General features: G+C 37.6%; 1 protein-coding gene across 4 annotated transcripts in view; it reads right to left on the bottom strand.

The window, feature by feature from the left end:
• Positions 1 to 27,527, bottom strand: part of LOC150107025 (MFS-type transporter SLC18B1-like) — a 508,245-nt gene extending 480,718 nt beyond the window's left edge. For 2 of the 4 annotated variants that reach the window (XR_016548342.1, XM_090392899.1), the window contains exon 1: positions 27,372 to 27,527. The gene's annotated coding sequence lies outside the window, so the exon portion shown is untranslated. Of the gene's footprint in view, positions 1 to 17,333; positions 17,406 to 17,630; positions 17,647 to 27,371 lie in introns of those variants that run through there. The other 2 variants (XM_090392901.1, XM_090392900.1) reach the window with 2 other exon arrangements.
• Between the last annotated feature and the right edge of the window lie 274 nt (positions 27,528 to 27,801).

The following is a 27,801-nucleotide window of genomic DNA, read 5'->3' as shown; positions in this document are numbered from 1 at the left end:
GAAGTTAATTTTCCGACGTATAGTAATAAACAACCCATCCCACATGATGGATTGATTACCCTATAATGGGAATGGATTCTCGTTCTTTTCACATGTGCAGAAGTGTCAAAGGATCTCAAATCTGTGGGCATACTATAGAACATCATCATCTGCAAATTTCAGATGATGCAGCCTTTCTACATTTATTGTTTATTCCTTCTGTTTCCCAATCACGGCTTCTAATGCAGATGTAAATAGTTTGGGGGATATAGTATCACCTTGCCAGATGCCTTTTTTGTACTGAAACTTTTCACTGTTTTTATATAATTTAATTACAGAAGTTGCATTATGGCATTAATGGAAATGAAATGCAAAAAACTTAAGAGCCTAGAGATTGAGGGATGGAGAAGCTGGAACAGAGAGTTAAAGTTCAAAGAACATACTGCAAAAAAGAGGGCAAACTAGCTCAAAAAACACTTGGTTAAGTTATTATTTATTGAGTTATTATTCATCTTTACAAGGTATTGATATGGCCACATCTAGGCTGCTATGCATGGATTTGATTATGGTTTCTGAGAGATGGGGAAGTGGAGAGGATTCACAGTCTAGTGACAGATGGTGACTAGTGTGTGGAAATTTTCTAAGAAGATGTCCTGAAGGTTTATGACTCACGAAATTTGGGTGATAGGAAGAAGAGAAGAGCAGAGGTATGATGACAGAAACATGTATATTACTAAAGAGATTTTATGGGATACATGCAAAAGAATTTTTGAATACAATACAATAGAAAAGCAAACAAGTAAGTCACTACTGAAAATTATGTAAGGGCATAGTCAGCACAAGTATGAGGACTAATTTTTTACTTGTAGAATGGCAAATAGCAGAATGGGTTCCAGAGGAAATCATGACTGCTTTGTTAGTGAATGGGTATATGGACACCTATGACTTATCATGTACAAAAGTTAGTGTGAAATCCAAATACGAGTCTTTGGATTCTGTGGAGTTATCCAGATAATAAAAAACTGTTCTGTTTATTTCAAACTCACACTAGGTGACCTGGCTGGATATACCAGATCCTGTTTATTTATCACTCATATTTTTGTTTAATAGCAGACACAAACATCCATGAAGACTAACTTTTTTGCTGGAAGTTTTAGATTAATATTTCCACCACTTTCAAGCCTATTAATTCAATCACCTCTATGATAACATCTCCAAAACATAAAATTCCATCTCTGCTGATAGCTTGAGTGTACTCAATCCCAAGCAATCTAGTTATACTACTTCCAACAGGCTGATCTGTTCTTATATGCATTTCTACACATCAGTCCTTTATCTCCAATAAATGCAACAAATCAGGCCTAGCAGAACAAATATGAACATCTCTTTAATGAAGTTATGAGGTCCTTCTGCATCACCCAAATCTCAAACCTTAATGATGGAATCTTTCTATGCCAAAACTCTTGGAAATTATTATTACTATATATATATATTTTCCCTTCCCAGAAATGAAAGACAGAAGAGCCTATAGCAAACAAAATGCCATGTGTGAGTAGGGTTAGGCATAGTGTAATTTGTTAATATTCTTCTTGAACTACTGGAGATTGTGGTCCTTTGGAAATACTTCACAGGGTAGGCTGTTCTAAAGAAATGATGTGGAAGGAATGAAAGATGACTGTTCAAATGAAAGCTGCAGCTGCTCAAGTTCCTACAGATCTGACAAAAATGAGAGGCATAATGGATGCTAGTTTTGCTGAACAATGGCCATGGAAATATCTGTAGAAGAGACACAATGCACAAACTGATCTTCTTATGGGAAAATGGCTGAAGAGAGTCTGTAAGACAAGTGTAATTAATCAAACTACACTTTTCAGAACAGCATCAAGAATTTTTAGAGATATCTTAGGTGCTTCACCCCAAACAGGAGAACAGTAGTCCAATATTGGTCAGATTTGGGATTTATACAGAGTAAGTAAATGTCTAGCAGAAGCACTATTTTGAGCAGAAAAAGCAAGTCAAGTTTTTTGAAAGCTGATGATGCCATACGAGTGATATGATTGTGACAGGAAAGGTTTGGAGTAACAGTCAGCCTGAGAAGAGAGATATGGTCTTGACTATTAAGCTGGAATTTTAAGGTTTAAGTTTTTGAACAGCTTCAGCAGACAGGATTTAACATTATCTAGCAATTCAGATGGTGCATGGGATCAAACCCGACAGTAAGTAATGTCTGTTGGAGGCTTTCTGATCTCAGCTGGTAAATAATCCTGCTTACTCTGCCAGATCATGCCTGAAGGGAGACTGACTTAGTGGTGCATAAGAGTGCTGTCCAAGGCCGCACTTGGATATGAGTGTTGGCACTCCCTGTGTTTGAGTTGTCTACACAAGTTTCTCACCCCAGCTGCATGCACCTGCTCTTGTTCTATGTTTCCTGAATCGACAACTCGAACACGAAAGACAATCATACAAGTACTAGCAATTTTATTGTAGATATAAAAAAAAATCATGAAAAATAAGAAATAAATTTCTTAAACATGAAAAATGCAACAAGAAAATGGAATAAATAATAAAAATATGCTACAATCACTCCAAAATAACACACAAACTTCAATAGAGTACTGCGAGTGAATGTAGTGGTAGATTTGAGCTGTGCTAAAAAAAAGTGTTTTTAATTAGTGTATAATGTGACTTTTTGTCACAAATTGTGCTGCATTTTTTCAGTTTGGATACAAGTGTTCTTCAGTAGTGTTGTTGAAATTTTTTTGTTGTGTATATTGTGTTTTGTTACTTGTTTCCTTTACTGCTTCAGCTTCAGAAAATGGGGTCCACAAAGAAATGCACGTTAGCAGCATGGAAGGCTTCTGTACAAAAGTCTAGATCTATCTTGGATTTTTCACAGAGGATACATTGCAAAAATTGCCATATGTATGCACTTAAAAATGTGAAAGATTTGTGAACTATTTGGGTAAACAACAAGAAGGAAAGCATTAACATATGTGAAAAGTGCCTTGAGGATTAGAGCAATTAGAAATGGAAGCAAGCATCAGGACCATGGTAGAAGAGCTTAGGCAGGTGTTAGTGAAAATGAAAAGCGAAATGAAACATCTGGAAGAGGATATTAAATATTTAAAGAAGAGATTGGCTGATGATAATGAGGAGGAGGAAGTTAATATAATGAAAAAAGGAGCAAAGGAAAATCATATATCATTGTGTGGAGACTATCATTAGAAGTGTGAATAATAATAAAGTACACAAAATATACTTTCCTAGTGGAACAAAGAAGAAAACAGCTGATGTGTTGCAGAAAAGAAAAGACCAGGTGACAAAATTAGTGGTAGTTGTGGGTACAAATCACATAGTTGGAGAGAAAAAGAATGTTGATAGACTTGAGGAAGTTATTGCAGCAGGTAAAGAACAATTGTTTTGTTGGGAAAGTAGTAGGCATGTTGCCCAGATATGACAACAGTGAACTGAGACAGAGAGCATACATAATAAATAGTAAGATGGCTAAGTTGTGTAAGGCAAAGAGGGTAAATCCATAGAGTGAATTTGAAGGGAAGTTGGAATGGTTTAAATCTGATGGATTACATTTGAATGGGTTTGGTGTTGGGCATTTAGAGAGTATATTGTTTTCTGAGAAGGCACAGAATCAAGAAGTTAATGTAGTAAATGATCAGAGCCTACTTGTGAAGCAGGATAGCACAAATAAACAGATTGTATGACAGGAAAAAAATGGATATGAGGTTGAAGATGTGGTTGCAGCAGAACAAGATGATGGAATGTACACAGGGGAGGGGAGGATGAGACAGTTAAGAATGGAAATCAGAATCAGAATCAGGAAAACAGGAGTGGCCAGACCAAACAGAGGGATGTGGTATAGCAGATAGAACAGAGAATGGGTGCTGGTAGAATGGCCTCAAACACACAGAGTTTGTTATGTTCGTACACAAATATACAGAGTATTTGAAATAAGAAATCTGAGTTTTTTTGCATTGATCAAGGCAGTATGCCCAAAGAGAATTGGAAAAGTGAAACTGGGTTGGCTGAGGAGAATGTGCTGCTGGGAATAGAAGTAGAAGGATATATATTATTATTATTATTATTATTATGGCCTCCATGGAGTCAAAAGACTCATCGTGGGAGGTCCTTCCTAAGAACATAAAGTCTGTCAAAACTCATCGAGGGGAGGTCCCCCCCCTAAGAAACACAAAGTCTATCATACCACTCCTTAAACTCATTGACCGTTCCCACTCTCATCACTCCATCAGGCAATGCATTTCACCCACCCTCCATGCAAAGAAACCACTCCTCACCCTCTTGCTCACAGTTTCCTTTCGTAACTTCCAGGGATAGCCTCTTGTCATCACTCCTTCCCGCTGTTCAACCAAGCAAAAGAACTCCTCAGTGTCAACCCTGTAACCGCCTCTCAACAGTTTAAAAGTCTCAATCATATCACCTCTCCTTCTTCTATCCACCAAACTCTGCAGTCCACATTCCATCAGCCGATCCTCATAACCAAAATTGTACAGTCCTGAAACCATCTTTGTCATCCGTCTCTGTTCCCTTTCCACAGTCAATTTATCCCCTTCAAATCCTGGGGACCAAATCTGAGAACAATAGTCTAAGTGTGATCTGATCAGAGACTTATACAACGGAATGATAACACTTTTATCTCTGCAGGTCAGTGTCCTTCTCATAATTGCAGCAATCCTCTGTGTTACCTTCACCACCTTTGCAATATGTCCCCTAAATTTCAGGTTTCTATCAATCATCAACCCTAGATCCTCTTGTCTCCCCTACTTCCTCCAGTATAACTCCTCCCATAGAGTATGCAGCATCCCATCGATGTTTCCCAAACCTCAAAAACTTACATTTTGCTGCATTAAACTGACACCCCCTTTCATTTGCCCATCTATCTAGCTTATTTAAATCCTCTTGCAGGGCTACCACATCTGCACTATTACTAATAATCCTTCCCAGCTTCGTATCATCCACAAACAACTGAATATCCCCTTGCAATCCACTGGCAATGTCATTGATATAAAGGTTAAACAATATAGGTCCTAGTACTGAGCCCTGTGGGACCCCACTTGTAACCCTCTGCTCCTTGAAACTGCTCCACCATACACAACTCTCTGATACCTATCAGACAGCCAATCCTGAATCCAGGTGACCAATCTGACATCCAGACCCATGTGCTGCAACTTAAATATCAGCTTATCATGTGGCACCCTGTCAAATGCCTTCGCTAAGTCTAAGAAAATTGCAGTATATGCCTTTCCCTCATCTACTGTTCTTGTAACTTTATTATAAAAGGCTAGCATATTGCTAAAACAAGAGCACCCTTTCACAAATCCATGTTGACTCTCACAGATAACATTACCCTCATCTACCCAATGCTGTATATGGTCCCTCACTACTTTCTCCAAGATCTTAACAACTACTGATGACACACAAACTGGCCTATAATTAGACACTTCAGTCTGTTACCACCCTTATGCAATGGCACTATCTCACCTTCCTTCCATTCCCTGGGCACCTTTCCCACAGCTAGACTTTCTTTGAAAAGCCAGGTTAAAGGCACTGTCAGTTCCCTAGCACATTCTTTCAAAACTCGTGGTGAAATTCCATCCAGTCCCAAAGCTTTACTGACATCCAGAGTACTCAGTATCTGAAACACACTCTCCTCCTGTAACTCTAAACCTCGAATCTGCCCTATCCCTTTAGCATTAAAATTGACTCCTCCAGGATGAAATACTCCAATAAAGTGTTCATTGAACAATTCCGCTATGTCCTCTGCATCAGTCACTCTATTCCCATTTTTATCCCACAATATCATTCTTCCACAGTCATTTCTCCTATTACTGGCCACATAGCTAAAAAATTCCCTAGGATTTTCTTTGGATCTTAGGGCCAATCTCCTCTCATATTCCAGTTTCGATTTCCTTACCACACTAGTCACTCTTCTGGCCTGTGTCTTATATTCTTCATGCATCTTCTCTTCACCTGTCTCCTTATATCTCTTCCATAGCCTCTTTTTCGCATGCAATTCCTGTTTAGTATTGTTTGTCATCCACTTTATTCCAAATTGCGTCCTCTTCTTCACTCGTGGTATACAACTTACCATTGCTGATAACAAATATTCTTTCACAATGTCCCACGCACTGGTGATATCCCGGCCTTCCAATTCCTCCCTCCACGAAACTTCCCGAAGTTGACATCTAAGACTATTATAATCACCTGCTTTATAATTCCACATAAGTTCCTGTCTCTTTGATACTCCTGCATGTCTATTCATTTTCCAAGTCAAAACCATATGGTCACTCTCCAACTGGTGGAAGAAATGTCATCTCAGTTATTATCAACTCTTCTGATGCCATAACCAAATCCAAAACTCTTGAACCTTTTGTTCCCTCTGTTACATGTTGCCTAAGATATTTGTCCCTCAAGAATTCTAGAAATTCCATTCCTCTATTGCTACATGTTTCTTTCTCTCTCTAATTTATACTACTGTAGTTAAAATCTACCATAACAATCATTCTTCTTGCACTTGCCAAACTTAACTGTCTAAACATCTCCTGGTCCCCATCCTCTGTGCTCCTGGGTCTGTAGCAACACCCCCACTAAATATCCTGTCTTGCCCACCTCTACCTCACACCATATGCTCTCAAAATCATTTGTCTCGCTGCCTTCCAAAGCCTCCACTCTTAGAGGACATAGGTCATCACTTATCATAAGCAGTGCCCCACTACCACACTTTTCCCTCCTATCCTGCCGAAAAATGCTGTACCCAGCGACTTCTATTCTTGTTATTATATCCTCTTCTGTCAACCACATCTCAGTGATCCCAATAATGTTTGGCCAGGCTGATGCTATCTGCGCCACCTATTTCTCTCCCTTATTCCGGACACTCCTGGCATTAGTATAAAGCATATAAATGGCGTTGTTTCTATACCCAGCATTATCCCCTCTAGACTCCACTAGGCTCAGTGTTACCTGATGTCGTCTCCCTTCTCCCAAGCATCTATTCCCACAAGAGGTCACCCCTGCTATCATCCTCCCTGGGACACACTGACTCGTTCAGAACAGCAATCTCTCCAGATGCCTACGTCCTTCCTCATTCAAATGTAAGAGGTCTCTCGCATACAACTCCTCTCTTTCCTCAAAATAATTTTCCAGAAAGATAGAAATGTGAAAAGAGGAGAGGGAGTGCTGTTCATGATTGCAGAGAAATGGTGTCTACAAAGGGTAGAAGTCAATAGGTTATGCAAAAATTTAGAATCTGTGTGGTGTGAAGTTGAAATAAACAAGTTAGTATATCTGATAGGACGCAGTTATAGGCCAGGGAATGCAGAGAATACTGATTGTGAAATTTTGGGCAAATCAGTTGGGCATGCAAAAAGAAGGTGATCTTGATGGGAGACTTTAATTACAGGAATATAGAATGGAAGGAGGAGATAGTGCATGGGAACAAGGAGAGCGAGTTGGTGGAATTTCTGAGTGATAAGCATCTTAAGCAGCATGTGATTGAAGCAAGTAGAGGCTTTAATCTTTTCGATTTCATAATACTTTCACAAGATGTAATTGTTAACGAGGTGTTGATACTGCTACCGGTTGGTGAGAGAGTGATCATGAGGTACTTGTTTGGGAAGTAATGAAATAAGAAAATGTTACTGCCAAAAATGGATACATGTGGAAGTATAAAGCAGGTGATTATACCAAGCTCTGTAGTCAGTTAGCATCAGTGCATTGGGTAGAAGAGCTGAGCAGAAAAGAAGCATGGAAAAAAAAAATCTATTCTAGCAAGTAAATAGAATAGGAGTGAAATGGATGAACAGTAAAATCAAGCAAGCTGTGCTGGAAAAGAAAATGTTATGGAGGAAGTACAAAACAGTTGGTGGTGATCAGATCCATGAAGAGTTTAAAATGCAGGCTAGAAAGGTGACAATCATGGTAAAGAAAGAAAAGGTGCAGAATGAGAGGAGATTGGCTGGTCAGACTAACGTTAACTCAAGGGAGTTTTTCCGCTCTATGGCAAGCAAGAAGAAGAAGAATAATTATGGCAGATTAACACAAGTGGATAATCATGGCAGCAGATTAACAATTGCTCATTCAATATAGTGGAATTATTGAACAAGCACTTTATCAGTGCATATCATAGTGGTGTAAATGCTGTGCAATATATAGAAGAAAGGCAAGTATTAGGATAATTGGAAGTGAAGGAATCAGATGTCTATCAGAAGTTGGTTGCCTTGGATGTTAATAAGGATGTGTGAATGGATGACATATCGCCACATATTCTTAAGGAATGTGCATCACAGTTGGCTATGCCCCTGACCTGTTAATTTAATGAAAGTCTTGCAGTGGGTAGGGTTCAGGTTAGCCAAAGGCAATCCAAACCTGGAATCTCTGCTTTTTGATTTGATCTGGCTCAAAATTTCCTTACCTTCATAGCCTTCATTTGCTGCATTTACTGTTCCCCCAACTCTGACGACAATGCTGCCCTTTTTCGACTACTTATCACTAAAAACTGATTTCATATAAACTAATTACCAAAATTGTGAGAGTGTCTTCCTAGAAGATTTTAACGTCCTTAACACAAACTGCCCCCCCCCCCCCGATCCAACTTCACGAATCAAGTCAGAAGGGAAGCTGAATTATTTGCCATCATCATGATCTATCACAAATAGTTGATCTGGTTGGTTGATCTACCAACCAGATACCAGACAATCATCATTCTTCCAACTTTGACTTTTCTTAATTAGCTCTTCCTCCAAATACACTGTGGATTTTTGCTCTCCTCTTGCCAAATGTGACCACAATCTTATCCAGATCTCTTTCCCTACAGTTCAGCCAATCTCAGCCTTGAACTCTATGGGACTATAATTGTGCCAAATGGGATGACCTCCAGAATATTTATGGCTCTCTTCCATGGCCAGATGACTGTTTTCACTCTTCTAATCCAAATCTGCACTGAAATAATCCTTATAGGAATGAAAGCCTTCATTTTCCACTCTGCAGCAAACTCCTGACTCATTAAAGGTCTTGAGTGTGTTAAAGCTTCAAAATGTCACTGTCAAAATTAAAGTGGAAAATACCTGCAAATTAGTTTAAATTCGAATGGTTGGGCAAATGTGTTTAAATGGCAATGCCAACATCAAAGAAAAGTATGTACAAGTTACTGCACCAACAAAGTCTGAGATGAAACTTGTTTCATCTCAGACTCAGTTGGTGCAGACAAACAGAATGTTTTTCTCAGACACACAAAATGTTTTTCATACAACATGGCCAGCAAAAATTAGAAGGAATATTGATGGACATTCATTGATTAGTGTCTACAATATGGATTTTCAGGTGCTTGCTAATCTCACCCACCTTTGAACATATGCCATGTAAAGATTTGGAGAAATCCATGTGGTTACTCTCAATATTTCAAAGGCATTATATTGTGCCTGGCATCGAGGCTTCTTAACAAGCTTCCCTCTTACAGCCTTCCTACTGCACTTTGTGATTAAACTGCCAGCTTCCTCACTGGTCATTCACTGCATGTTGTGGTGAATGACTTCCTCTCATTAGATTTCTTTATCAATGCTTGAGTACCCCAAGGTTAAGTGCTCTCACCAATGTTCTTTCTTGACGTTAATGACCATCTCTCTCTCCTACTTCAAATTTCTATTCATAGTTCTGCTGATGACAGTATTTTCCATTCCTCTTCCTCATTCCAGAAACCCTGTAGTACTCAAATGATTGATGCCTTTGGATCTCCTCATCATTCTGAAATGGATGAAAACAACATAATGAATTTCAATGATATAAAAACTCAGGCTTGTCTTATTACAAGCAAAAAAGTTCCTACTTTGCTCCCACTTACTTTTGATAATGATCCAATTTCCTTTCAAGATCAGCTTTCTTTCTCCTCATGGGCTGATCCAGTTTATCCTCCTCAGCTGCTAAACAATTCAGTGTTCTTTTCTTCTTCTTCTTCTTCAAAAAATGACTTCTCTTCTGATCAACCCCTAGCACTCTGTAAGTCTTAGATTTGACCAACCTTGGAATACTGTTCTCACATTTGTTGTAGATGCATCCAAAACCTCCCAAAGAATTCTTGATGATATACAGAAGAGGGTGATCCACTTAATAGATGACACTGCCCTCACATGCTCTGCTTCCTTCAGCCACTTTCCCACATTTTTGCTCTCAGCATTTTCTATAGATACTTTCATGGACATTGCTCCTCTGAATTAGCCCCTACCATTCCTCTACTTTCTTCATACCACATAAGAAAAACAGCAGCCACTGGCCAACAATCATACAAGGTCCAAATCCAAACATATCAAATAAACTTATCTTCTGCCTCCATTCCATCCAACTCTATTCTATGGAAAAATCTCTCCCATACTGTTTTTCCCTCTGAGTGTAACCTCCAACTGTTTAAGAAACATATCAATAAGGCTACTTTTTCTCCTTAATCGCTTACCCACATACAACACTGTTGTATTATTAGTTCTGTGTCCTTTCATTCAATCACACTGAAAAACAATGAATGACTAACTAATGTCCATAAGTATTGGTTCTCCACTTATGAATAGACCAAATACTTAGATAAAGCTCTCTCTCTCTCCTTCCCTATTAGCTATACTGCCTCCAATGTGAAAGATCCTGTGCCTTTCCAATCTAACTTGAGACATATTCCTCAAAGACTGTGACATTATGGTGTCGTTGATTATTCATAACCATAATTAATGGTATACAAAACAGCAAGATAAAAAATATATAAATAATTTATTGAACTCATTATTATTTCATGAGGCCTGTGTAGCTCAGTGACACTGGTGCTTGCATCCTCTGCACTAAGCCACCCGAAGTTAAACTTAAGTTCAAGTCTAGTCACCAACTGGAAGAACTTTTTCTAAGCGTTTCTTTGACCAGTTCCCAAGTTAGTCGATCTCTGGCATGGGCAAGTGGAATTTTTTTCTCCTGGAAACTCAAGTTTTTCACGCCATAAACTCAAGAAAATTGACCATAGAACTCACATTATTCCAGACAGCAACATATCCTGTGGGTTAGGTACCAAGAGATGGCAGCACTTATTTACCTATCTCTTCATCGGTTGCCATTTATAATTAGTGACAGTCATGGACCAGCTATCTCTGATTGGCCACCGGTGGAGATTGAACTGCCCACTAAGTCTCCAAAAGCTAGACGGGGTTAAAAGACCTCGCCTACTCCTCTATATGGGAATAAAAGGCATTAGCTGATTATTTATTTATTATTATTATTTCTCTGGTTTTCTATCCAACATCATCACAGCATAAATTACATCTTTGACAAGCACACGGTACTCAAGTAAGATAGCTGTAGAAACAATTCAAACCGTAACTTAAAAAGAACTGATGTCATAACAAGATGCCCTCTACAGGCTGGATAACCATAAAGTTAGTTTAGAAAAGTCAGGCTATATACAGTCTCAAAATGACGGTCTCCCAGATCTTTGGCTAATTAATGCATCTATACTTGTTGAGGAATTGCTTCATAGCCAATGCTGATTCTAAAAAGTCTCTCAGACCTATGGTGACTTCTATGCAGCACAGATGTCTTGTGTGAGGGAATATTCAGAGCATGGTCGGCCAATCGCAATTTGCCACAGATGATTTCAGATGTTAACTGATCTATCACTGTCCAAAGTGGGCTAAACTGCAGGGCTCAAGGAACTTTATACACTCTAGGATGTGCAAGGGGATGGAGTTGATCCTTAGCAGAACAGATAAAAGTGGCTATCTGAATAAGTGGTTTGTGCCCTGAGAGATTATATTTGTAAGAACTTCACCTGACTACCCTGTATATAAGAGATGGGAGATGGAAATGGTTTATTATGATCTTGCGTGATGATTACAGAGGAATGGATAGTGCATAATCCTTTATCTATTTTATAAAGGTTGTAACCACTAACTAAAATAAACATTGTGAAAGTGTGCAAGTGTTTGAGGATGCCATACTGTTTTTATTATTATTTGATTTTTTTTATTGCACAAAGACATCAAAGGTCTTACTGAACCTGGACACAGCACTACACATGGTAATTTAGTTAGTAGGACAAACATCTACACCCTTGGTGGGATTCGAACCTGCAGTTTCTTGGCTGGAGAGCAGATACACTAACCACTTGGCCAGCAAGACTAGCTGCCATACTGTTGGGATAGGGTGATGGTATGATTACATATGTAAATATCTTCCCATGTGTGTGTGGTTTTTCTATAAACAGAAAAGGATAATAAACCATTTGGTAGTCATGTCACTAGTGTGTAGAAAGAGAGACAATTGATACTTTCTTTTTCTATAGTGAAGTGTATTTTTGGATGTTGAATATTTAAATGTACTAGAATTGTATTTAACCTGTCTATGCCATGAGTCTAAATAATAAACATATCACCTACATAGCATGGTCAAGCTATTGATTTATGTGTTGAGTGTTTGGTATTCCAAATGTTCCATACATAAATTGACTTGTGGTGGTGTGTGTGTGGGGGGGGGGGAACCTATTGCAGTTCCATTTTAGCTGTTTGATATTTTTTCTTTCTATGAAAAATAAGCAGAATAAATGGTGAATATGAATAACTCAAACATGTCAGATGGGAAATGTGGCTTAATAAGCTCAAAGGTTTCTGTCAGTGGTATAGTTCGCCCACCGTTTGTAGGTCCCTGCTTCGCGTCTTTCCAAGAATAGTCGATTCGTGCTGAAGGGGAGAAAGAAATGAAGGACGTCCGAATTGGTCGCCAACACGCGAAATCACGTGCTTTATAGGTAAAATTTTCCAACTGTTATACAAGCAACAGAGTTAACTACAATAATCATAAAAGAGAAGTTAATTTTCCGACCGGTAATAATAAACAACTCATCCCACAATACGGACTGATTGCCCTATTATCGGAATGGATTCTCCTTTTTCTGAGATGCGCAGAAGTGTCGAAGGATCTATAATCGGTGGGCGAACTATACATTAGTAAACAATGAAGTAATGCTAAAGTCATGATATCAGAATCCGTCAGGATAAGATTTTTTATTAATGCTTTAAAGGGAAGAGAATTTTAATGAATGAAGGAGGGTTACCTGTGGAGAAGTGATTTGGGTAAATGTTTGCCCAGTTTCTAGGTGGGGCTGTCTATGCTGTCATCTATTAAATGAAGAATGGAAGAGAGACATCACATATTCGAATTTTGGCGAACCCCATATACTTGGGGTCAGTAACATACTCAAGGTTTAATCTTGGGTGGGGGTGAGTTGAGTAGACGATTTGAGAATATACACATACGACATATGACTGAGCATCTGCAATGATTGCTAATTCATAAGTAGTACAGAAATAGAAGACACAATACAACATAAATAAAAAAATAATTAATTTTATTAATTAGGAAAAGATTTTTGGAAAATTTTCTAGCGTTTTGTTTCCTTTTGGGGGGCATGGCCCTTGCACCCCTCAAGGTGCACCACTGCTTGGGGTGGATTGACATGATAAGAATTTAGTGGTTTGGTAATTTCTTTGGGCCAAGATGTAACTTTATTTTATGCATTTATACACGTTTTTCTTTTGAGATTGGCAGGATCTAAATCTATAATTTGATATTATGTGGGAGAATCTTTAAGAAGATTGCCATAATGACTAGCATGGAATGTGGTATCTATGATCTATCAACTAATAAAATTCATGTGGGAGTGGCAAATTCCAACAAAACTTCTAACTGCCAGGAGCAAAGAAATATTATTATAACCAAAGCTGATAAGAGAAATGCAACTGTCATTATGACCAAATGGATAATAACAAAAAAAGAAGAAATCTTCAAGAGCTCTGGATATTTCTTCATAAATGATTACATGGAAGAAGACATCTCTGTTGCGCAAAAGTCACAACAGGTCTAAAAGACTATTTTAGAATCAGCATTGACTATGAAGCACTCTCCCAACCTCACAACAAGTATGGCTGCATTAATTTGCCAAAAATCTGGAAGACAGTCATTCTGAGACCAAATAGCCCAACTCTTCCCAAACTAACATTATGACTATCTGGCTCCTAATGCCTTATGTTAGGACACGAGTTATTTTTCCATTATAATTCCACCTGTTTCTACAACTATCTACTCAAGTGTTGTGCACTTGTCACAGTTGTAATTTGTGCTCTGAAGATGCCGGGTAGAAAACCAGCAAAATATTAAGCAAGTTTAATAAATAGAATTATATATATTTTTTCTCTCAGTGTTGTTCATATTTCATATTGTTCAAGTCTCCCTAAAGAAATCTCAGAACTTACTCACTCTCTTTCTCTGATATTTTTTGTTTTATATGTTCTATTAAACTGGTATCCATCATTATTCTGCTTTTAATTAAGTTAAAGCATACTAACAACTATTTTCAACATCCTTTTACAAGTCCACTAAACATACTTTTCCTCTTCCAATTTCTTTACAACAATATTCAGTAATAGTCCTTTTCACAAAATGTGACCTAACAATTACAACTTCCAGCTTTTCAAATGAAACATCAATAGAATGTTTTTCCCTTACCCTTGCTTACACACAACACTAGATTTATAGTTTCTGCAATAAAGTTTATGGAACATATTACTATTATTATTATTACACCCTCCATGAAGTTGACTCCTTGTGGGAAGTTCATTCAAATGACAACATATTTATCATATAGAATAATATTAAAATCCTTAACACTCCTTCCATTAACAACACATTCCAGTAATGAGTTCCACTCACTGATATTTTTCGTTTTAAAAAATCTACTCCTCACACCCTCTGCACCACACTTTTACATAACTTCCAGGGATGACCTCTGGTTATTCACCTCTCACCTTCTACATTTTTTATAATCCCCTCTGTTAATCTGATAAAATCCTCTCACTAACTTAAATTTCTCCATCATATCACCTCTTTTCCTTCTATACACCAAACTTTGTAATACACATAGCCAACATTCCAAAGTCCTGACATTGTCTTAGTCATTTGGCTCAGAACCTTCTCCAATGTCTCCACATCACATTGAAACCCAGATGAACAGATTTGAGCACAATAGTCCAAGTGTGGTCTGACCAGTGCCTTATACAGTGGCACAACCACTTCCTTATCCTTACATGCTAGAGTACTTCGTATCATAGCAGCTGCAATGTGCAGCCTTTGCAACACTAGCAATACGCCCTATAAACATCAGTCTACTGTCAACAAATCTCTAATCTCATCCACTTCCTGCAGTACAGCACTGCCGATATAGGACACAGCCTTATATTTCTGCACTCCAAAATGCAACATCTTGCACTTATTGATATTAAAACTATGACCCAATCTTTTTGTCCAAGTAAAGTGTCTATTCAAATCTTCCAGAAGGGAATTAACATCAGCAGACATCACCAAACAACTAAAGATCCCAGTCAGTCCCCATGATATATCATTTATAAACAAGTTAAACAGCAGAGGCTCAAGAACAGAACCCTGGTGCATGCCACTGGTTACCCTCATTTTTTGAAGCACTGCTCCATCATGCACAATCTGCTGGGATCATTCAGAGAGCCAATCTCTGATCCATCTAACCAATATACTATCTATTCCCATGCTCTGCATCTCTTACACGAACTTATCATGTGGTAATCTATCAAATGCTTTTGTCAAGTCCAAGAATATCGCTGTATATGATTCTCCCTAATTAAACACACTTGTTACCTTATAATAAAATGTAAGTAAACTGCTAAAACAGGCCCTACCCTTTACAAATCCATGCTAACTATCATAAAGAATGCCATGTCCATTAACCCAATCCTGTATTATATTCCTCACCAATCTCTCCAACACCTTGACCCACAACAGTAGTTATACAGACTGGCCTATAGTTGAAGACTTCTGTCCTAGAACCATGCTTGTAGAGTGGTACTATTTTGCCTTCTTTCCACTCTTTAGGAACCCTATCCACTGCAAGACTTTCATTAAATAATGAGATCAAGGCATAGCAACTGTGGTGCACATTCCTTAAGAATACATGGTAATATGTCATTCATTTCCCACAGCTTTATTCATATCTAATGATAACCAACATCTAATACACCTCTCATTCTTTCACTTCAAATTCTCCTAATACTTGTCTCTCATCTATATATTGTCATCATTTACATCAGCATGATATATGCAGATAAAGTGCTTGTCAATAATTCCACTACATCCTTTGGAGTTGTTATTCTGCTGCCATGACTATCCAGCAGTGTTAACCAGCCATAATTATTCTTTCTCTTGCTTGCCATATAATGAAAAAATTTCCTTGAGTTAACCTTTGCCTGACCAGCCAATCTCCTCTCATACTGCACTTTTTCTTTCTTTACCATGCTCATCACCTTTCTAGCCTGCACCTTATACTCTGTATGGATCCAATCACCACTAACCAACCATCTTATACCTGCTCCATAACAATTTCTTTTCCAGCACAGCTTGCTTACCTTCAGTGTTCATCCATTTCACTCCTACTCTATTTATCTGCTTCACCTTTGGTATGCAGTTATACATTGCTTTTGTCAGATATGGTGAGTTTAGAAGCATATATATATATATATCCCAAAGAATATTGGAATAAGGATCCTTATTCCAATTATCTTTGGGCATGCTGACTCAATCAATGCAACAACCTTAGCTCTCTTGTTTTGAACACTCCTTGGATTTGTGTACAAACATAACAATCCATGTGTGTTTGGAGGCCATTATACTAGCACCAACATTCTCTATTCTAGCTGTTATACCACGCACCACTCTCACATCATTCACATTTATAATATTAATAATCATCCCGAATAAGTAATGAACAAGGTATCATTAGTCAGCATTAAAAGTTACTATACAAGTTTATTTGAAGCTTATTTATGTGAAGCTTATTTGCTCTTTACACTTAAGTACTATACAAGTGTTTAATAAACTCAAAAGTTTAGTTAATTGTTTATTGCAGATATAAATATCTGATTTTTTTTTTTTTTTTCAGTTCCATCACCAAATGAGTCAATAACAGGATGGGAATAATGCTTGTTTCAGACTAAATCTTTTACTCCAAGAATATTTGATTTTAACAGTAATAATAACAATCTTTCTTGCTTAGTAAGCAAAAGAAGACTGTTTCTTTCCTGCTTAGCTTACTTCTTATATCCAATATTATTATAATTTTTTAACTTTCTTACCCAGCTAGAAGATTAAATTTTCTTAATAAATACACAGATTATGTTTCTAAAATAAAGGACATGAAATATTTCTTATTCTATATATGAATAATAAATAAAATTATTGAGCAATTCTTATGTATGATATGGTATACAGTAAACTAATACACTGTGGGGGGGGAGGGGAATCATGAATGGTCTCAACTAGAACTACTCTCACATCCATTTAGGAAGTTTAACATGATGTAAAATATCTTGGCAATACTAAAAATTATGATTTTCCAGACATATTTGTTTCCAACCAACATTCTTTATAACAATGTGAACTGTTTCAAACAAATAACTTCCAGGTTGAAAATCCCCACTACACAAATACATAATGTCAAGTACATACCAATAAAAAGCCTAAATCTCATTAAAAGAAAGAAAAGAAAAGATAAACAGACAATACTGCTGAATAGCTACCTTTCCATATTCAAACCTATCATTTAATCCATAGTAATGAATGCAGATAACAGTCTGAGATAGAAAGGGAGACACTAGATACTGTTTAGTACAGACTGATAAATAATGGTGAAGTAATTCTGTTTGCTTGTTCAAAGTCCACACTTACAGATGATCTGCTCAACTAATCTTGAGTGTAATTATATTTAAGAGTGAAAATCTGATATTATCAATAGAGTGAAAAATAGAAAAATATAAATAAAAAAGAAAAGCATAAAACAGATTAAAACTGTTAAAATAATTCTAGCATACTTCAAGACCATGCACAAGTTCTTACTTAGAAAGGTGCTATTAAAGGCATGTCCTACTTATATCTTATATTCCATGTCCCTTAAACTTACTAAAAATATATCATTCTATATTATGACCTGAAAGAGCTCAATGGCCCAACCTGAAAGAGCAAACCTAGATATGGCTATCAAGCCTCCCTTTAAATGCATTCCATCCTTCAGCTCCCACCAATTACTGGCAATGCACTCCTTTCCATTCATTAGTTTAAAACATCACTTCTTACTCCCCCTCTTCACTGTTTATGTACAGCTTGCTTCCATAAATATTATCTTATCATCTGATGAGAAGATACTTGTATAAATATATGATCTGATGAGATCATACATTTTTGCAAAAAATTAAGTTAATATGTATTAAACTTATTAAATTCTCCTTTCATTTCTAAGATGAATGATTAAGAGATACTAATTATTATTATTATTCAGGCCTCCATGGAGTCGAAAGACTCATCATGGGAGGTCCTTCCTAAGAACATAAAGTCTGTCAAGACTCATTGAGGGGAGATCCCCCCCCCTAAGAAACACAAAGTCTATCATACCACTCCTTAAACTCATTGACCGTTCTCGCTCTCACCACTCCATCAGGCAATGCATTCCCCGGTTCAACCACCCTCCACGCAAAGAAACCACTCCTCACCCTCTTGCTCACAGTTTCCTTTATATTTAAGGTGTTGAATTTAAATATGCAATACAAAAAGTTCTATCAAATAAGGATTTTTATTTAAAGAGTGAATTTCAAAAGTTTTTGAAATATTTCATCATAAATTAGTAACAATATGAAACTGTGATATATAGCTAATTAATTGTCTTTTTTGTAGATGTGACACCTTACGGCATGTAGCAGCAATTTGAAAAATGAATGGAAACATGGTTTGAACACTTTAAAACTTGTCTTAAATCAACGGATACTGTAAAACAAGCTCAGTTGCTTAAATTTTCACTTGCATTCAGTTATCTTTGAATCTTGAATTTCTTTATTATTATTATATGACATTTTAAAGTTAGAGATCTTTCATGGACAGCATGGATTTACTAAAGGGAGGTCATGTTTTAGTAATCTACTTACTTATTACAATAAGGTGATTGCTTCCACGGACAGAGGAGAAGGATATACAGTAATATACTTAGATTTTGCAAAGGCTTTTGATAGATTACCACATGATAAGTTGATAGTCAAACTGGAGTGGATGGGGTTGGATATAAGATTAGTGCATTGGATTCGAGACTGGCTATCTGATAGGTATCAACAAGTTGTGTGTGGGGGAGTGATATCCAGGAAAAGGAAAGGCGTGTGCCTCAGGGGTCTGTTTTAGGGCCATTGCTGTTTAACCTGTATATTAATGATATTAGTGAAGATTTGGATGGAGATTTACAGACAAAAAATACTGGTAGTGGTGGAAGGGGGCAGTAGATGGCGTTGGTGGAGATGATTCGTAGTAGAGGTTTGGTGTAGCGGTTGAGACAGCTGTAGGTGTCCTCTCGCAATGAGTCTTTGGACTCCTTGGAGGTATCACGAATAATAATAATAATATTCAGTTGTTTGCAGATGATGCAAAGTTGGGACAAACCATGAAGAATAGAGAAGATGTTGTGGCCTTCAAGAAGACTTGAATAAACTGAGTGATTGGGCATGGGAATGGAGATGAGAGTTCAATGTTAAAGATACCAAGCCATTTTAAACCTGGTTTTACTCCATTTCCCAAGTAAGCAAACAGAAAACAAGTCAAGTTTGCGCCTGCAAGTGTTGCAAGCCTAGCTGATCCTGCACGTAGTGCAAGACAAAGGCAACTCATGGTAAAAGTAGAATAAACTCAGATCACTAAGGGTAGTGGCCCCTTGCCTTTAATACAAAGCATCATACATCTCCTCCAGGAGATGTGCTTTGCATTATGGGTAAATATTAAGATTAGTGATCAGAGCTTATTCTACTTTTACCATGAGTTGCCTAGGTCTTGCACTTGTGTGCAGGGGCAGCTAGACTTGCAACACTTGCAGGCGCAAACTTGACTTGTTTTTCTGTTTGCTTACTTGGGAAATGGAGTAAAACCAGGTTTAAAATACCTTGGTATCTTTAACATTTATTATACCCAAAGTAAAATACTTTCTACATTTATATCTCCTCCTGAGATCGTTATTTAATAAGGTTAAAACACCTTATGGTAACTTGTTCTGGTAAAATACTTATGAGTTTTGTATTACTAAACTCTTGGTATTTCTAGCCTGGCTCCCACTAATGAGCTCTCGATAGGGGTCGGAACTGGTGGGGACTGGCTTTGAGAGGCTCTGCTCGGGGATAGGTTTTGTCTGTCTCTGAGTAGGGCCACCGCTGAGATTATGGCTCTGGCTGGTGGTGGGGTGAGACTGCCACTGGGAAGAGCTAATGCTGAGATGTTCGTCTCGGTGACGGAGTAAGTCTGTCACTGAGTGGAACAATGCTGAGTTGGACGGTCTTTTGGCCACTATGGAGTGGTCTAGGAACCGTCCTAATTTTTAGAGAGGTCTTTACTTAAATACACCTCAATAAAGGTCAAAACCAGTCTGGGTAGTGGCCCCTTGCCTTTAATACAAAGCATCATACATCTCCTCCAGAAGATGTGCTTTGCATTATGGGTAAATATTAAAATTAGTGATCAGAGCTTATTCTACTTTTACCATGAGTTTATTCTACTTTTACCATGAGTTGCCTTGGTCTTGCACTTACGTGCAGGGTCAGCTAGACTTGCAACACTTGCAGGTGGTGGGGTGAGAGGAAGAGGAAGAGGGGAGATATGATAGAGACCTACAAGTTATTAAGGGGTTGTTATAGGATCAATGCTGGAGAGGTTCTACAGAAAATAGTTGGAGATCAGGGGAGAACCAGAGGTCATCCCTGGAAACTGTATAAAGAGGGTGTGAGTACAGGAGTGAGCAGCAGGTTTTTTTCATGCAGAGTTGTGAATGATTGGAATGCCTTGCCTGAAAGTGTGGTGTCTGCAGAGAATTTGAGTGTGTTCAAAGCACGGAACGATGAGCTGTGTGTTTGATAAAAGGACCTCCTAGATGAGTCTTTGACTCCATGGGGTCTTGAGTAATAATAAAAAAACACACAGCCTGCTTTTGTTGTGGGTATGTGGTTGGCTTACAAGGTGTTAAGCAGAACATAATATCAATACCACAGGAAGGAATGCAACTGATATTACCTCATAAGTAAAATATGGAACTTAGATAAAAAGCTAACTTTCTCACAACTAGTGTACATTATTATTATTGCAGTAATCTCCATGGAGTCAGGAGACTTATCATGGGAGGCCCACTCAATAAGTAACATGTCTATCATATTGAACTTTGAAATTGTTTACACTCCCTGCATTCACAATGCACTCCTGCAAAGTATTCCACTCAACAACAACTATCCGTGTAAAAAACTATTCCTCACCACATCTTTATACAACTTCCAGGGATGGTCTCTCCTTCTTCCCATCTTACCCTCCACTCCTTTTATAATTATTTATATACTAATCTGATAATCCCTTAATCAACATGAGGATCTCTATCAAATCTCTCTTTTCTTACTAGCCACCAAACTCTATAATCTACACCCTCAACCTCTATGCATAACCAACACACCGGAGTCCTGATATATGGACTAAACTGCATGGAAAGGCTTGTGTTCACAGTAAATGTTATTTATTTTCACAGTATTAATGACAACACAATATTATAAGAAAATAATATTTATTAACTTATTTGCTGATATTTCATTGGTATTACATCCAGCATCTTCAGAATACAAGAAGAGTTTATCACAGTATGCAAAACAACAACAATTTGGTATAATAGTGGGATTAGTAACGTTAAAAAAATTTAAAAAAGTTAAAAAAAATTGTAACAGGCAATAAAAGGAACTCAGTCCTAATTAGGCACCATCTGTTGAAAAAAGAGAAAAAACAAATATTAATTAAATCTTAAAATGACTGTTTCCCAGATTTTTGGTAAATTTATACAGCCATACTTGTTGAGGTTTGGAGCATGTTATAAAGCTTCTGCCTGATTCCAAGGCATGGTCTACTAGATTTGATTTGCCATAACAATAGTGCTGGATGTATTTTTTATGTTCACCAAGGCAGATGACAATATTTCTTCCTGTCTGTTCATAGCAAGCCTGATCAAAATAACAGGGCACTTCATAAACTCCTGGATGGGATAAAGAAGAGAGTTTGTCCTTAGGTGAATAGATGAGAGTTGCAATTTGACATAAGGTTTAAATACGCTGATATTTATTGAGCATTCTAGATATCTTTACAGCCTTGATTGTAACAGTTTTGCTGCAGTCTTTATGGAGGGGATTTCTGGAGAGGATACAAAAAATACTAATGCTCCCCAGAAATCCCTTCCATTGCCTACCACAAAAAACTACAGCAAAACTGTTACCATCTCATACATTCAAGGTACATCTGAAAAGATATCTAGAGAGATATTAGCCCTTGCCTAATTTCCTCTCATAATCTGATTTTTTCCTTCCTTACCCTAACTGGTCACCTATCTTGCATATACCTGTACTGTTAGTGAGCTTGATGTCCATCTTTCTCCTTATATGTTCTCCAAACTTTTTTTTTTCAGCTCCTGCTTAATGATATTACTTATCTAATTCCTACCTAATTTATCCTCCTGACCCAGGATATAGTCCTACATTGCTTCCTTCAAACACCACTTTACCATTTCTCAAACTGCTAACATCTTTCCTTTGCAGATTCTTAAGTAACAGAAGAGATCGTAGCTGCACAGATCAGGTCCTTAGCTTAACAACTTACATTGAAGCAGGGTTTCAAAGATGCTTGAAGACTACTGCAGTCTTTATTGACTTGACAGTGGCCTACGACACTGTCTGGAGGGAAGGACTCATATACAAATTCCTTAAGATCATCCCATGTAAAACACTGGGACACCTTATAAACAAATTATTATGTGATCGATATTTCAGAGTGGTATATGGGAGAAGTATCAGTAAACAGAGTACTTAAAAATAGGCTACCACAGGGCTCGGTGCTAGGCCACTGCTTTTCAGTCTTTACATCATGGACATCCCTGAAACAGTTAGTAAAAAGTTTGCTTATGTAGATGATTTAGCTTTGGTAATCAGTAATAAATGTATAGAAAGAACTGAAGAAATATTAATAAATGATATGTCAGCCTTATGGCAATTCTATAAAAAATGGAGATTAACATCAAATCCTGGTAAAACTGAATGTTTTTGTTTTCATCTTAATAACATACTTGCAAATCAAAAACCAGAGATATTTGTTGATGGAACGTTAATCTTGTTTAATCCAACACCTAAATACTTGGGGATAACCTTGGATAGAATATATCCAAGGTTATCCTTGGATATATTCTATCCAAGGATAACCTATCTATCCAAGCATATAATTATATGTCATATAAACAACATATGATTAATATCACTGCTAAAGTACGTACTAGAAATAATACAGTTCAGAAGCTCTGCGGTACTACATGGGGCTCGAGTGCCACAACTCTACGGTGCACCGCTTTGGGACTGGTCTACAGTGCAGCAGAGTATGAGTATAACAGCCACCACGTCAACAAATTAGATGTTCAACTTAATCTCACTGTGTGCTTAATAATGGGCTGTATCAGAAGCACACCCTTACACTGGCTCCTCATTCTGAGCCATATTTCTCCTCCAGAACTGCAACAACTTCATGAATATAAAATAATCATAAATAACCAAAATCTCCCAATACATGAGTTTATTCCATATGCTTTATGTGATGATTAAAATCCAGAAGACCTGTCATTAAAACTGTCTGTAATCTTCTCAGTCAGAATGCCAGCTTGTGTGGGATAAGTAGGATGCACTGTGGACTCAAGCAGTATCACCTGAAGTCCATAGCTACATAAATATTCTTCAAAGACCATCTGGATTTGACCTGCCCAGGAATATATGGAAGACTGCTAACAGGATTCGTACAGGTTATGGTATATCCGGAGACTTACTATCAAACTGGGGAAAGATATTGAATCCCCACTGCCCATGTGAAGCCAAGACCCAAACCATTCATCATATAGTTTGGGAATGAGTTAATGGCATATCCAGGTGAACTAAAGGACATTTTTGACCTATCCCTAGAGGCGATCAATTGGATTAAAAATCTAAATGTAAAAATATGACTAAATATTCTGCTTGATGCTTGTCATATATTTAATATGTATTTTATCTGCTTGTTTATGTTTTATTTCTTATTCATAATTTTATATATTGTATCGTATCTATATTCATATGTATTTTATTTTAACTATGTGTATATGCCATACGATAAATAAATCTTAAGTAACAGCGCTTCCTAAACTTTTCATAATCACCTACCCTGCAGTTCCACATACATCCCCTTCTTAACTGAAAATTTCCTACTGGATCAAGTGATACACTATCTGATCAAAAGTATCCAGACACCTACTCAAAACTGTAATCAGACTTTCCCTGTGACACACTTTCCAGTAGTGGACATTAATACTGGGTGGGTCAACCCTTTGCTTCTATGACAACTCTAACTCTGCTGGGGAGACTTTCTACCAGGTGGCTGCCATTCCTCTAGGGATGTCCTGACACCTGGTCATATAGTATCACGAACTGCTCTAGCTGTAGCCAGAGCAGTTCGTGATATGGGTCATTGGGGTCTGGAGTGAATTTGGCATTCTAATTCATCCCAAAAGTGTTCTATGGGATTCAAGTAAGGGCGCTGGGCTGGCCAGTCCATTTCTGGAATGTTATTGTCTACAAACCATTCCCTCACAGACCTTGCTTTATGGCAGGTAGCATTGTCATGCTGATATAGACAATAGTCATCATCGAATTGATCTTCTACCATAGACAGTACACAACAGGTCAAAATGTCCTTGTATCCTTCTGCATTTAGATTTCTGTGTAGTTACAAGAGGGCCATGTCCATTCTATGAAAAACACCCCCACACTGTAACACCACCTCCTCCCAATTTCACTGTTGGCACTACACATGCTTGTAGGAATCGTTCTCCAGGCATTCACCACCCAGACCCTCCCATCAGACTGCCAAATAGTAAAGTGTGATTCGTCACTCCAAATTACACGTTTCCAGTTGTCCACTGTCCAGTGGCATTGTTCTTTATACCACTGCATGCGCCGTTTAGCGTTCACAGGAGAAAGGTTTGGTTTATGGGCAGTTGCTTGACCATGGAACCCCATTCCTCTTAACTCTCGATGCACAGTCATGATGCTGGTCGGACAATTAGTAGCACTGTGGAACTCCCAGGTGATTGTTTCACTCGATGTCTGGCGATTTTTCCACGAACCAACTTCTTCAACACTCAATGGTCTGTCATTAAACACACACTACCCAACTGTGGTTTGTTTGTTTGTTTTTTATGGTTGTGCCTTCACATTTCCACTTCACAATCACGTCACCAACTGTTAACTTGGGTAACTTGAGGAGGGCTGTCTCTGACAGATTTCTTACTGATGTGGCAACCAATAACTAGCCATGTAGGTTATTAAAGGGTTAGATGGGGAACTATAAGGCAAGTGATTATGGCAACTCGGGAGACAGCTTGCAATAATATCACAGAAAAGGCGAATTACATGGGAATGAAATCAATGCTGCTTGGTCTATATTTAGGAAGTATCTGGCAGAGGCAATGACTGGATGCATTTCAAAGTTCAAGAGATTAAATAAGGTATGTAAAATAGATGACTAAAGACATAAAGCATGCAATCTGGGCAAAAAAGATATTGTGGAGACAGCACAAGATGAGTGGAGATAATCAGTTACATGAGGAGTACAAAAAAGCAAGCAAGAATCAGTAGTAAGGGTAGCAAAAGTGTGGTATGAGCAGCAGTTAGCAAATGACGCTAAAAGAAATCCTAGGGAGTTTTTTCAATATGTGGCCAGTAGAAGGAAGAATGATTAGGGGAGGATGTGTTGGTCAGTGATAATGGGAGAATAATAAACACTGAGGAGGATATAGTAGAAGTGTCAGTTCATTAAAGCATTCCATCTTTGTGATTGTAACATAATGCAGAACTTGAGAGCAGTGGGAATCGGGGAGGAACCACTGATGGTGAGCAAGCAGGAGGTATATGAGAAATTGAGTCAACTTGTTGATGTCAACAAGGCCACGGGACTTGATCATATCGCCATGTGCCTTGAGGGAATGTTCCAGGGAATTAACAGCTTTAATGTACATTTTTAACACGAGTCTTAGATTACTGCAGATTCCAAAAACTTGAAATATGGCAAAATTGTTCCACTTCATAAAGAGGGTAATAAGACTAAGGCTTCAAATTATATAGGTCAATCTGCATGTCTGGAGTTGAAGAGTCAAGGTGTTGAAGCTAGTGAAGACAGGGATTGAGAACTGGGTGGACAGCAGCAGAATTCTCTTTAATGGTTTGCTAAAGGAAGCAGCAGAATTCAGCAGCAGAATTCTCTTTAATGGGTTTGCTAAAGGAAGATCGTGTTTTAGCAAATCTGCTTACTTATTTATTATAACAAGGTGATGAATACATTGGACAAAGGGGTTAACATATAAAGTAATATATTCAGATTTTGCAAAAGCTTTCAATAGGCTGTCACATGACAAACTAGTAGTTAAACTGGAACAGATGGGATTGATTAGTAGATTTATGCACTAGAATGGAGATTGCTGTCTGACAGGTATCAACAGATTGTGTATGGGGGTGTGATATCAGAAGAGGAATATCAGACGTGCGATATCAGAAGATATGAGATATTAGTGCGATATTAGAAGAATCATCCCAGAAGAGGAAAGTCACTAGTAGTGTGTCACAGGGACCCCACTGTTTAATTTGCATGTAAATGACATTGGAAGGTCTTAAATGGTGATATAGAGTTGTTTGCAGATGATATACAGTTTGGGAGAGTTATGAGAAGTAAAGCAGATGTTGTAGCTTTGCAAGAGCCCTAAATAGACTGAATGGGTGAGTGTGTGTGTGAATATCAGTTTAGTGTTTCAATTTATTTGTTAGTAATTTTTCAAAAATTATTAACAGATTTTATTATTTGTTATTGGTATTTCATGGGTAATGACAGGAAATATTCATTTGTTATAAAGATGGTACTAATATCAAATATTTTCAGGATGATTCAAACAGACATTTAACTTACACCAATGAGCAGGAAGCCTTTTTATTATTGATAAGTGCATATTCAGCATATAAAGATTTTTATAAGAGGAGTGAAGAAGATTAAGGTGGTATGATGTATCGGTAGAGCAATGCTTCAGGAAAGGAATGAGATTCGGGATCGAGATGGCAGTCAACAGACCTGAAGGCATGCAGCTCTTATGATGAGAACGCTAAAACAAATTAAGATATGAAGGCAGTGCTTAATGAAAGGTTTCAAAGTCTTACTCTTACCAAACAACTGTGTACAACTTGGATCAAGATTACCATCATAATGTCATGTTCTCGGCCAAAAACAATGCCGCCATTTTGCCACTTGATAATATCACCTTCACGACCCATGGTTGTACCTGTACAAGAGAATACAGAATGCTAGAGATGCATTAAACACACGGCTCAGATATCCACAATCATATTCCAGAAATTTTACTCTACCTATACATATAATTCTTTACGTCCATTGATTTTAAAATTACATACATATTTCAAACAGCATTTTATAATTTGTTGTCTGGTGTGTTTATTTCCCAACACAATGAAAAAATTTGTTACAACTAACTTTGACACAGAGTCATGATGATGTTGATATACCTGTTCTTCTATTTGTATATTGAAAAATGATTTCTGCCACTGAGATAGCCTTCAATATCTACATGCATCTAAT

Source organism: Typopeltis vanoorti, chromosome 5 (assembly GCF_054136105.1).
Source record: "Typopeltis vanoorti isolate ZY-2024b chromosome 5, IOZ_Tvanoo_1.0, whole genome shotgun sequence".
Taxonomy (NCBI): Eukaryota; Metazoa; Arthropoda; class Arachnida; order Uropygi; family Thelyphonidae; genus Typopeltis; species Typopeltis vanoorti.
This window is presented reverse-complemented; position numbering and strand designations above follow the sequence as displayed.